This window comes from Schistocerca serialis, chromosome 2, assembly GCF_023864345.2.
Source record: "Schistocerca serialis cubense isolate TAMUIC-IGC-003099 chromosome 2, iqSchSeri2.2, whole genome shotgun sequence".
NCBI classification, from domain to species: domain Eukaryota; kingdom Metazoa; phylum Arthropoda; class Insecta; order Orthoptera; family Acrididae; genus Schistocerca; species Schistocerca serialis.
The window spans coordinates 750,494,922-750,506,434 of record NC_064639.1 but is presented as its reverse complement, the minus strand read 5'-3'; positions in this window follow the sequence as shown (position 1 = coordinate 750,506,434).

Genomic DNA, 11,513 nt, shown 5'->3' with positions numbered 1-11,513 from the left:
TAGAGCCATAAGTATTTGTACTTGCACCCTCTGTCAGAAACTAAAGTACATGCTTCAGTATTTTTGGAAATCCTATTGCTAAGGCTAATAATAGTGTGTGAGAGCATTTTTAGAAAGTGAATCATTATTAAAGTCTCAATAAACCATATTTGAAGCTACGTCTATGAATATTGATATTTGACTTCTCGGTTGGATATAAAAAATACTTGTTTCCGTGTTTTTGGAAATTCAACTCGTAAGGCGTGAAATAGAGGTGGAGGTTTTCATGAAAATATTTTCTTATGAAAGACATTTTTCAGCCAAATCTCATAAAATTTGTATTTGGCATCTTGGTTAGGAAAAAAAATATATTTCAGTCTTGTTGGAAATACAGCCGGGGGGGTGGGGGGGTGAAATATGAGATCATAAAAACGTACTTAAAGCTGATTGTATGAAAATTTATGTTTGACTTCCCAATTAATGTGTAAGGGGTTACAAAATTCTATAGAAATATCACGACAAGCACTCAGAAGGCAAGATTAACGAAGACCACCTACTAAAATCGCTTTTGGTCAGAAGTACATTCGAAAAGGACCATGCCTCTCTGGCCTAAATTAGAGTGAAACATTTAGATGTTGTAATTTGTGAACAACATAAAAAAGGCAATTAAGGAAAAACAAAAAAAGTCTGCAAGAGCGAGGTAGCGGGCGCTACGCTAGATAAGGATAACGAAGCTGTCTCATCAAACGAAACAGTTGCTTAAGTTAATTTTCTTCACTGCCAGAAAAAGTAATATGTTTCAACAAGCGAGATAAAAGGCACAGAAGGTAGGCTGAGAAGATGATTAACGTTAGCGAATGAAATAGTTATGAAAATGGTACGAAGGCCAAGAAAAAGCTCTGGTTTGGCACACAGTTTTAATGTGTGAGGAAGTTCCATTTTCGTAAGTGGTCCGTATTTTAATATGAATAATTACTGCCTGAGCACTATAACCAAGTTTTATCTTCTACAAATCTAAAAGCTTAGACATAGGTTTTATATATTTTTTTTACATTTTACTTCCGTACCAGAGAAATACTAACAATATGACTGTCGACTATAGTGAAATTACTGAGGAGAGGTACCTGCAGTAATCTGTTCGAGTTTCTATTGCATCGTGTGGCGTGAATGTCAGTCTGTTGTAAATTAATATAAGAAGAGTACATAACAAATCTAGAGACAGAACATTATGTTAAAACGTTTGAAAGTGCTGTGATTGCTATCACAGATATTTATAGATACCTGAAACGCCATTAATTTGTAAGAAAACAACAAAGACGTAATCTATAAAATATATTAGCATGGTTGTCGAACGACAAATAGTTCGAGAAATGCGATATCTAAGTGATTAACTGTACCTTGGATGTCATAATTTATCAGAGCGGTCCGAGTCAGAGTTCAACGTGACATGTGGGCGTGGGAACAGCGGCCGAATAAAGTAGACCGAAACGAATGCTGTACCGCAGAATAATGATCAGGTCGCTCTAGCAACATAGTTATTGCGAGCCCTGACAAACACGCAGTGACTTGCGGTTGACCGATTGTGATGGACATTCCATAACGGAACGCGTATCCCTGCTGGGTAGGCGATTGCTATGCGGGTTGTCGTATTACCTTTGGATTCAAATACTGCTACTGCTACTACTACTTTTGCTACTACTAATACGGTTTGGTTATCGCGAACGAAAATTTATGTAAACCTGATGACGGTATCCATCCGTGTCCTTTTAGTCAATCAGTGAACGGCTAAGTGAAAACGTGATCGTCCTCTTGAAAGTGATATAGTTGAGTTAATTACCAAAACTACAATCACAGATGAAAACATCAAGAAGTGGACAACACAGTTTAGGCCAGGACCTCTCAAAAAATTTCGTCAGCAAGCCCTTTGGTATTGTTACCAACAGTAGGCAAAAGGAGGACGTGTCTTATTTTTCGGGTTTTATTTGAATTCTACAGGCTTTTTTAAATTTCGTAAAATACCCAGCATTTTACCCTGTATGAATTCTAAATATTTAATATTTTAAATATTTAAAATAAAAATTGAAATATTTAGATCGATTTTTTATTAGTCTTATAGGCTGAGAATTTTGTCCTCACCACTAAACGTAAAACAGTTAGTGAACAGTGTCACAGAATGTAGGTTTCAAACGTAATCAAATATTTTTGAAGTAGACGAGCGAGTTTCAGTGATAGTTGCATGATTTGTGTAAGTATATGTTCAAGACTACGTATGGAAGATTTTAAATGCTTCCAGTGGATGAAATTTGATAACATAACAATCATTACATTTGACGACGTCTTACCATACATAGAATAATAATAGTCTCAGAGTATTAGTGATGATGATCCTAAGCTGTTTCATCAGTTCTGCTATTTACAGCACTAAGTCGGATCCGTGTATGTGGCACAAATGTAAGATTAGATGCCGGCCGCTGGTGGCCGAGCGGTTCTGGGCACTACAGTCTGGAACTGCACGACCGATAAGGTCGCAGGTTCGAATCCTGCCTCGGACATGGATGTGTGTGATGTCCTTAGGTTAGGTAGGTTTAAGTAGTTCCAAGTTCTAGGGGAGTGATGACCTGAGATGTTAAGTCCCATAGTCCCATTTGAACCATTTTTTAAGATTAGATAAAGATAGTGTAAATTTTTCAACTACAAGAACATTCGCATACGAGTTCTCTTTTGCTATTGCAAGCAGCAATGCATTAGTTGAAAAGGTATATTGGCTTCATAAAATCTTAGTGGAATGAAGAACGAAACCACCTCTGCTCGCAGACAGTTAAGTGGATCATAACAGTGAAAGCTGCATCAAACCAGTCTCAGGACTGAAGACCACAACAACAATAGTGAAATACTATGTTAAATACAGATTACGTATAACGCGCTGCAAGAAACAAAATCATCACATCTCACCACAGAGGGTGTCAGTAAAGAATAAAAACATGGCACCGCTCAAACTGTGTTTCAGATATTTGATTAAAACCAGGTGCCCCTTTTTCTTTCTTTTAAGCTGATATGCAAGTAATTATTTTACTGCTTGAATCAAATTTTTAAGATCATCCTATTTAAAAATTGTCTTCCTTATCATTAATAAACATCGCACTACAAAAAATTTGCCATCTGGGGGCCCTATTAATTTGGTACATACAATCTTCGCGATCACCACCGTTAGAAATGTAATCTGTAGTAACAGACCGTACAAATAATCAGTATGCCAGTCTATACGCGTATTTTTCCTGCATGAATGCTACATTTTCCTACTGTGACTGGTAGCACAAAATCATCTTCTATAGTATCTTAGATTCTTAGCGTTTGGGATCAAATAAGACGCTTCTCGTCGACTAACTACGCGATTCTATAAATTTCTTTTTGAATTTTTTTCGATACCGATTGGTTTGGAAGCTTATTTCATTAGTAAGCAACTGCATGCCGTTCTAATTTTGGATGTCTCAGATTTTCATTTCCTAACCACTCATATCAAATTAAGGACGCTGGGCCGCATTCACTCTTTGTAGAGTACATTTAAATACTTGTTGAAAAACTTTGTTGTATTTTAGCTATTTTTCCTTGCGAAGGCTAAACGACGACATTGTTTATGGCTGGATGTTCCACAGTCTGGGGGATCTGTGGCTCCCTTGGGCTCCCTTATTACCTGTTGTCCGGAACTTTGTCCGATTTAGCTACTAATCCACTGATAGCATATTCTGGATTACTTTTGGCACTGAAACACACACACCGAAACCGGCGTTGCCGAGGTAGCTGCTCTATTAGCTCTATTAGTTCATCTCCTCCCCTCCCTTCTCTGTCCTTCTCCTCCTCAGCCCCTCTCTCTGCCTATCTCCTCCCTTCCCACTCTGTGACTAAAATGATTGTCGAAGTAGAGAGGATATAAAATGTAGAATGGCAATGGTAAGGAAAGCGTTTCTGTAGAAGAGAAGTTTGTTAACATAGAGTATAGATTTAAGTGTAAGGAAGTCTTTATTAAAAGTATTTGTATGGAGTTTTGCCATGTGTAGAAGCGAAACATGGACGATAAACAGTTTAGACAAGAAGAGAATAGAAGCTTTCGAAATGTGATGCTCCAGAAGAGTGTTGAAGATTGGATGCGTAGATCGCGTAACAAATGAGGAACTACTAAATAGAACTGGGCAGAAGAGGAATTTGTGGCACATCTTGACCAGAAGCAGGGATCGGTTGGTGGGACATGTTCTGAGCCATCAGGGGATCACCAATTTAGTATTGGAGGGCAGCGTGGAGGGTAAAAAAGATAGAGGGAGACTAAGAGATGAATACACTAAGCGGATTCAGATGTATGTAGGTTGCAGTAGGTACTTCGAGATGAAGAAGCTCGTAAAAGATAGAGTAGCATGGAGACCAGCAACAAACCAGTCTTAGGATTGAATACAACAACAATCCGCTCCTTCTCTCTTTCTCCACATCACTCCCCTCCTCTCAGTATTCATCTCCTCTGTCTCAGTCCATCAGATCCAACCCTCCCTCTCTCTGTGTATCTACTCCTACGACCTGTCTCTGTTTATCTGCTCCACCGCTTGCCCCCTTCTCCCCATCTCAGCCCATCTCATGTGCACCATCCACCTCTGCTCATGTCCCTCTCCCCACCCTGTCTCCCTCTACTCCTCTCTTTGTCAATCTCCTCCAACACTCCCTCTTTTCTCCTTCACATCACTCTTACAGTCTCGTCCTCTCCCTCTTCGTCTTCTGCCCTAGCCTTCCTGTGACCAGCGCATCCTTTCCCCTCTCTCTGTCCATCGCCTCCTCTTTCCTTTACCTGTCTATTTCGTTCTCCTCTTCTGCCTGTTCATCTCTCCTCCCCCATCTCTCAGTCAGTCTCTTTCTCCCCCATCTCTGTCCATCTTCTCGTCTTTCCGTTCTCTGCCCATCTCCTCCTCTGTCCATTTCACCTTTCCTTGTCTCTGTCCATCTCCTCCTCTTTCGATTTGAGCCTGTCTCCTTATTTCCCGTTGCTGCCAGTACATCACTTCATCCTCCCTTCTCTCTCCATGTTATCAAACTCATCTCAACTGAAGGCTGGCGGTTTTTACCCCTACAGAATTTCTTTCCAGATTGTAATTAATATGTGCACCAAATTTTAATGAATTCGTTTTTGATTGAATTCTTTCCAGGAGTTAACTGAGCTTCTTACCCGCGGACCTCGTCGCATACGCACACGGCAAATATATTTCACACATATTTAACGTATTCCGCTCGTATACACGTTATTTCACCCTGTTGTCTAGCGCATTTTACCCTGAAGTTTCGTTTTTAGTAGATTAAAGTTAATAAGGTCGTGTCTCCTGAGCTGTGTGATATGCAATGACATAAGTTTGTAGGTGCATCCAGTGGTATATGTGCGATTGTTAACGAAATATGTCGTGAATATATTTAGTAATAATGAAGTAATACATTAAAACGTCATGCATAATGCATCAGTTTCTCATGCGTTTCAGTGTTTATGATGTTATACCTTCTACAGTGATATATTGTTCTAGGTAAATTCGGCAGCATATGCGGATATGGTCTACGAAATGTGTTGTGAATATTGTAGCAAAAATGTAAAGGAGTTAAAACGTCAAGCATGATGCGGCTGTTTTTTTCTCGCATGTGATTCGTTAATGACATTTCTCCTGACGTACGAGTCAAACAACGATATATTTTCCAGAACGAGATTTTCACTCTGCAGCGGAGTGTGCGTTGATATGCAACTTCGTAGCAGATTAAAACTGCGTGCTGGACCGAGACTCGAACTCGGGACCTTTGCCTTTCGCGTGCAAGTGCTCTACCAACTTCTTTTTTTTTTCATTTTGTTCGTTGTTGATCGTTGTGTTTGGTCGTTGCGGATGCCACATGACGTCCGTTCAAGTTCGTTTGTTGATCCTTACACTCATTTTTTTTTTATTAGAGAGCCTAACCAGCTCTCTGACCAAACACGCTGAGCTGCCGTGCCGGCCTGCTTCTGTGACCTATGCAATTTTCTATTAGTGCAGTGGAAAACTCTGTAAAAGTTCAGTGTCCTGTGCATCAACCTGACTACATGATGCAGCAGTAGCATCGAATCCATTTTCAAGACAATTCAAAGGCGAGAAAGGGCAATATTTTGTACTGATGCTGTGACCATAACGGAGTCCAACGTTGCAGCTTCTGAGCCAAGCGTGGCTTAACAGGTTCGGACGGGTGAAACAAAGACCGAAGTGGCTTACGGTCTGTCACTGTGTGAAAGGTCCGAACAAATAAAGGCGAAACTTTGTCGCGCCATAGATAATAGCGAGTGCTTCTTCCTCGATTTGGGAATAGTTACGTTGAGTCTTCGTCAGTAACTTGAAAGCGAAAGCAGTCGGCCTGTCCTGTGAATCAGATCTGTGCGAGAGCACAGCTTCGATTGTGTACGAAGAAGCGTCCACTGCCAAAAGCATAGGCTTGGCGGGATCGAAATGTACAAGGCATCTGTCACTGAACATGGCATTTGTATGTTTCTGGAATGTATCCTGACACTCCTTGGTCCAAACAAATGGCACATTTTCCCTGCGCAAACGATGCAACGGAGCCGCCATCTGGGCTGCGTTGAAAAACCGGATGTAATGTGTCATCGTCCAGAGAACTGACTGCAATTGCATCACGTTCTGCGGGACAGAGAGATACCCGATGGCCAGAAAATGCAAATGAAGGGGATGAACTCTTTGACTATTAATAATATGGTCTAATTACTCAATTTCGGTTTGCAAAATAGGCATTTTTGTCCCGGTGACAGTTCAAACTTGCAGCTTAAAGTGCTTGAAAACGTGTGCGAAGGCTACTGATATGTTCCTCCCGAGTAGTCCTGATACCACTATATCGTCCAAGTAATTTGGACACAAAGAACTTATGCAGTATGGTGTTCTAAGTTGCGTTGGAATTGGCATGTTGGGAAGCGCTGCCAAAAGGTATGCGCAAAAATTTGAATAACCGTAAATGTGTGTTGACCACAAAGATCTTCTGAGAGTTCTTATCAAGCGGAATTTGCAAATATGCATCGCGTAAGACAATGTTTGAAAAATAGGAGCCTGCACCATGTCTGTCCATTAATTCCTCAGGGTGAGGAAACGGATACCTATCAGTAATTGTTTGTGGATTCACAGTGAATTTCAAGTGAGTCGCATAGGGTTCGCACACGACTGTCATGAACTTCAACAAAGCTATCCCACGAGTGCGTTTTTTGGAACCTGAAACTATTTCTGCAAACGCCCGCGGAAAAAAAGTCACCTCAAGTAGAAACAACAGGTTTCTAACACTTGTGTTTGCAGTGAAATACGAAAAACTGAAACCAAAGATTGGAGCCAACGAGTGGTTATGGTGGTTCATCTTTCATTGCACAATTAACAACACGAACACTGTTGACGAAAGCAAAGGATAAGAACAGAAATTATTAAAACCTTTTTCGCCGTATCATTACGCGATCACAAAAGATATTCAATCCAGGGAGCAGTTTTAAAATTCCCTGGTTAGAACAACGACGATTAAAGTTGTGTGATGCAGATGACAGTTTATGCACGTCTGAGGAATGGATACAGCACATATTAACTTAAGTCTTAACAGTGAGAAAGCCCAGGACGAGATAAGTACTGCTCTGTTGATAACTGTCAACAACAACCAAACGTACGTTTTAACTACGATGGGGCCACATTAACGCCCTGTTACTGAAGATGAGACATGCCTCCAATAGTTCACGCTAGAGACGAAACAGCTATGGAAACAGTGAGGTGAACGTGGTAGCAATGTATAAAAGAGAAGAAAGGAAAGTAAGTAATTTTTTTCTGCCATCCCTCTACAAACCATAGATCTTGTCGCTGGTAGGGTGGCTTACGTGCCTCAGCAATATTATAGCCGTACCGTACGTGCGACCATAACAGAGATGTTTCCGTTGAAAGGCCAGCAAACACGTGGTTCCTGAAGAGGAGCAGCAGTCTTTTCAGTACTTGCAGGAGCAACAGATTGGATGACTGACTGATTTGGCCTTGTAAGGCCAACAATAATGGCCTTATTGTATGCGAACGGCTGAAAGCAAAGGGAAACTACAGCTTTAAGTAATACTAGAGACAAGCAGCCCTTCCGTATGATTAAATGATGATGACTCTTGGGAAGAATGTTCTGGAACTAAAATAGTCCCCCATTTGGGTCAGCAGGCGGGGACAATTCTGTAGGATATCATCATCACAAGGAACAAAACTGGCGTTCTACGGTCGGTGCATGGAATGTTTGTTCCCTTAATGGGGAAGGTAGATTAGAAACTTTGAAAAGGGAAATGGATAAATTGAAGCGGGAATTAGTGAAGTTCAGTGGCAGAAGGAAAAGGACTTCTGGCCAGGTGAAAACAGTGTTATAAATACAAAATCAGGTAATGGTCACGCAGGAGTAGGTTTAATATTGAATAAGAAAATAGGAATGCGGGTAAGCTATTAAGAACCACATAGTGAACGCATTATCATAGCCAAGATAGACACTAAGTCCACACCCACCACAGTTGTACGGATTTAAGTGCTAATTGGCTCCGCAGATGATGAAGATATTGAAGAAATGTAGGACGGGGTAAAATAAATTGTTCAGATAGTTAAGGAAGACTAAAACTGAGTTGTGATTGGGGACAGGAATTCGATAGTAGGAAAGGGAAGCGACGGGTTAGAAGTAGGTGAATAGGGACTGAGGGAAAGTAATGAAAGAGGAAGTCACCTATTAGAATTTGGCTAGAGAATAATTTAATCGTCGCTAGCAGTTGGTTTAAGAATCATGAAAGAAGGTTGCACACAACGAAGAGAAGGTTTCAAAAACAATGGTTCAAATGGCTCTGAGCACTATAGGACTTAACATCTATGGTCATCAGTCCCCTAGAACTTAGAACTACTTAAACCTAAATAACCTAAGGACATCATTCAACACCCAGTCATCACGAGGCAGAGAAAATCCCTGACCCCGCTGTAAATCGAACCCGGGAACCCGAGCGTGGGAAGCGAGAACGCTACCGCACGACCAGAGAAGCTTTCAGATTAATTATATAACTATAAGGCAGAGATCTTGTACCAGATTTTAATTTGTAAGACCTTTCCAGAGAAAGCTGTGGACTAAGACCACAATGTGTTGATAAAGAACTGTGAATTAAAGTTGTTGAAATTGCAAAGGGGAAAGAAATGAAGGAGGTGGACCCTAGTTGAAGAAACCAGAAATTGTTGAGAGTTTCTGGAGGATCATTGACCAATGATTGACTAGAACGGGGGAAAGGATTTATACACGAAGAGAACAGAATCTTTTGAAATGTGGCGCTACAGAAGAATACTGGAGGTTAGATGGCTACATAGTACAACTGATTAGGAGGTACAAGGAGAACGAGGACGGTCATTTAAGAACTGCATCCAGGACACAGCTGACAAAGTGATAATTTGGGCAGTAACCTTGTAACGAAAAGGAACCAACTAAAGGAAAACTTTTCATTCGATTTGTAAAACCTGTTACATACCGCATCAGCAGAGTACTCAGAAAAAATGGTATAGATACGAGTGCTTAAACCTACTATATAGGTGCGCGAATGTTTGAAGACTGCAAGCGACCTACGCCACAGAAGGGGTATACAACACCCCTAGCATTTACAGTGTGATATATATAGGAACTACAAAAAAAGAAAGAATTAACATCCGCCTTAATGAACACACGAGCAATTGTTGCCTGGGCAAGACGGTAAATCAACACTAGCAGATCATACACTGGAACCAGAGAACCGCGAAATTCGTTTCCCTGACGGTGTTTTTTTGTTTTTTTGTTTTTTTGCTAGCGAGATCTAAACGACTTTTAGAACAGAATAAGAATCAATTAAATTAGGCAAATCGTCTGCCTTAGTGTTAAACAAAATAAACAGTGCCAATTCATCCTCACTCCAAAGTGCGTAACACGTGTCGGCGCGACTTCGCGATTTTAGGTAGTGGTTCTCTTTATATCACGAACCGACCGTTGGGTTGATGCATATAACAAATCGGCTTGCTGCTAATGTTTAAGATTGTAAGTGCTGCTGGAGTCGTTAAAGCCTCTGATGAAGCCTCCAACACTGTACGACGAAACGTTAGGTAGAGTATTGTTCCTTGGACCACGACCTTATGACCATAATACAAATATCAGTAAAATGATAGAGCTTTGTAGAACATGTAAAGGACTTTGTGAAAAACAGAATGAAGTATATACTGTTATATTATACGACAAAAATATGAATTATTCGACAAATCGCCGTTGCCCTCTGAGGACGATCTCAAGTCTGAAACTAGTAATGGCGAAACAAATCTTTTATTCAAAAGTCTTGCTGATGGCAGTTTTTCCTTCATTGATATTGAAGTCAGTCTAGTGTTTCGATGTTTGCAACCAGAGTTTTCCGGAATATAGCTGTGTTTCATCCTAATGATATCCGTGCATCGGCTAAAAGAATAAATTATGTTATGGAATTTGAAAAGAGTGTTGTAAAGAAATGTAGTCCAAGGTAAATCCGCAGCTTTGCATACTTGCACGTATTTAGCACTCTGATGTGAAATTAATTGCCGTACCGAAATTTGGTTGAAACATATCTCATGGATTGCTAACGGCGACGGAAGTTAATTCTATTCCCCTCCATACACATTTTGTGAAACAATAGTCATTTTGGGTAGGGTAACCTTTTGTGTAGAGTAAATTGTTCTGAATATCATCCCGTTAAGAAGGCCGTCATTTTTGTATAAAGTCAATACTGTTCACGATCTTGAAAGTCAAATTACAAAGTAATACCTTTCTAGAAAATTGTATCAGAAAAATCATTCAAAGAACATCACCCGTAATTATTTCCATACAGGAAATATTATGTAGCTTGTATCCACACTGCATGTGGCGGTACACATGCTGTTGAATCTCAATTTTAGTTTACCATTTTAATTCAGCTCTGCTGCGGCGCTGCTTGCTGTGCTCCATTTTCGAGAGAAGACTTTTACTATACCGAGGTAAGTGCAAGAATAGTTCAGGGCCATAGTTATACAGTTAAACTGTATATATAAAACGATGTTATGATGCAATCAATCAGTGACTAGGTCCGACAACTTACATGCAATTTGGAATTTATTTTCTTGATATATAAAGCGCATTTCAGTGAACAGTGTGATATATCTGTGTGTAAAATGAATTTCGTACTCTGAGTGTAACACGTACGTAAAAGTTATCTACGTAACTCTGCAATTAAAGTAATTTGGACAATTTAATCAGACAAAATTTAATAGTTAAGTTTGAAACATCCCCTTAGAAAAATTAAGAATGACTGTGCTAGCAAACCTCTTACTTTATTTGATTTACAAACAGCTGAGCAAAACTCATCGTACTCAAACAGTTTTCTCTTTACTTATTTTGATCATCACTAAACTGACACAATATTTTTTGCGCAACGCAATCTGATTTTCAATAATCCATTCAAAACAATAGCCCTGACTAACAATAACTCATACCTT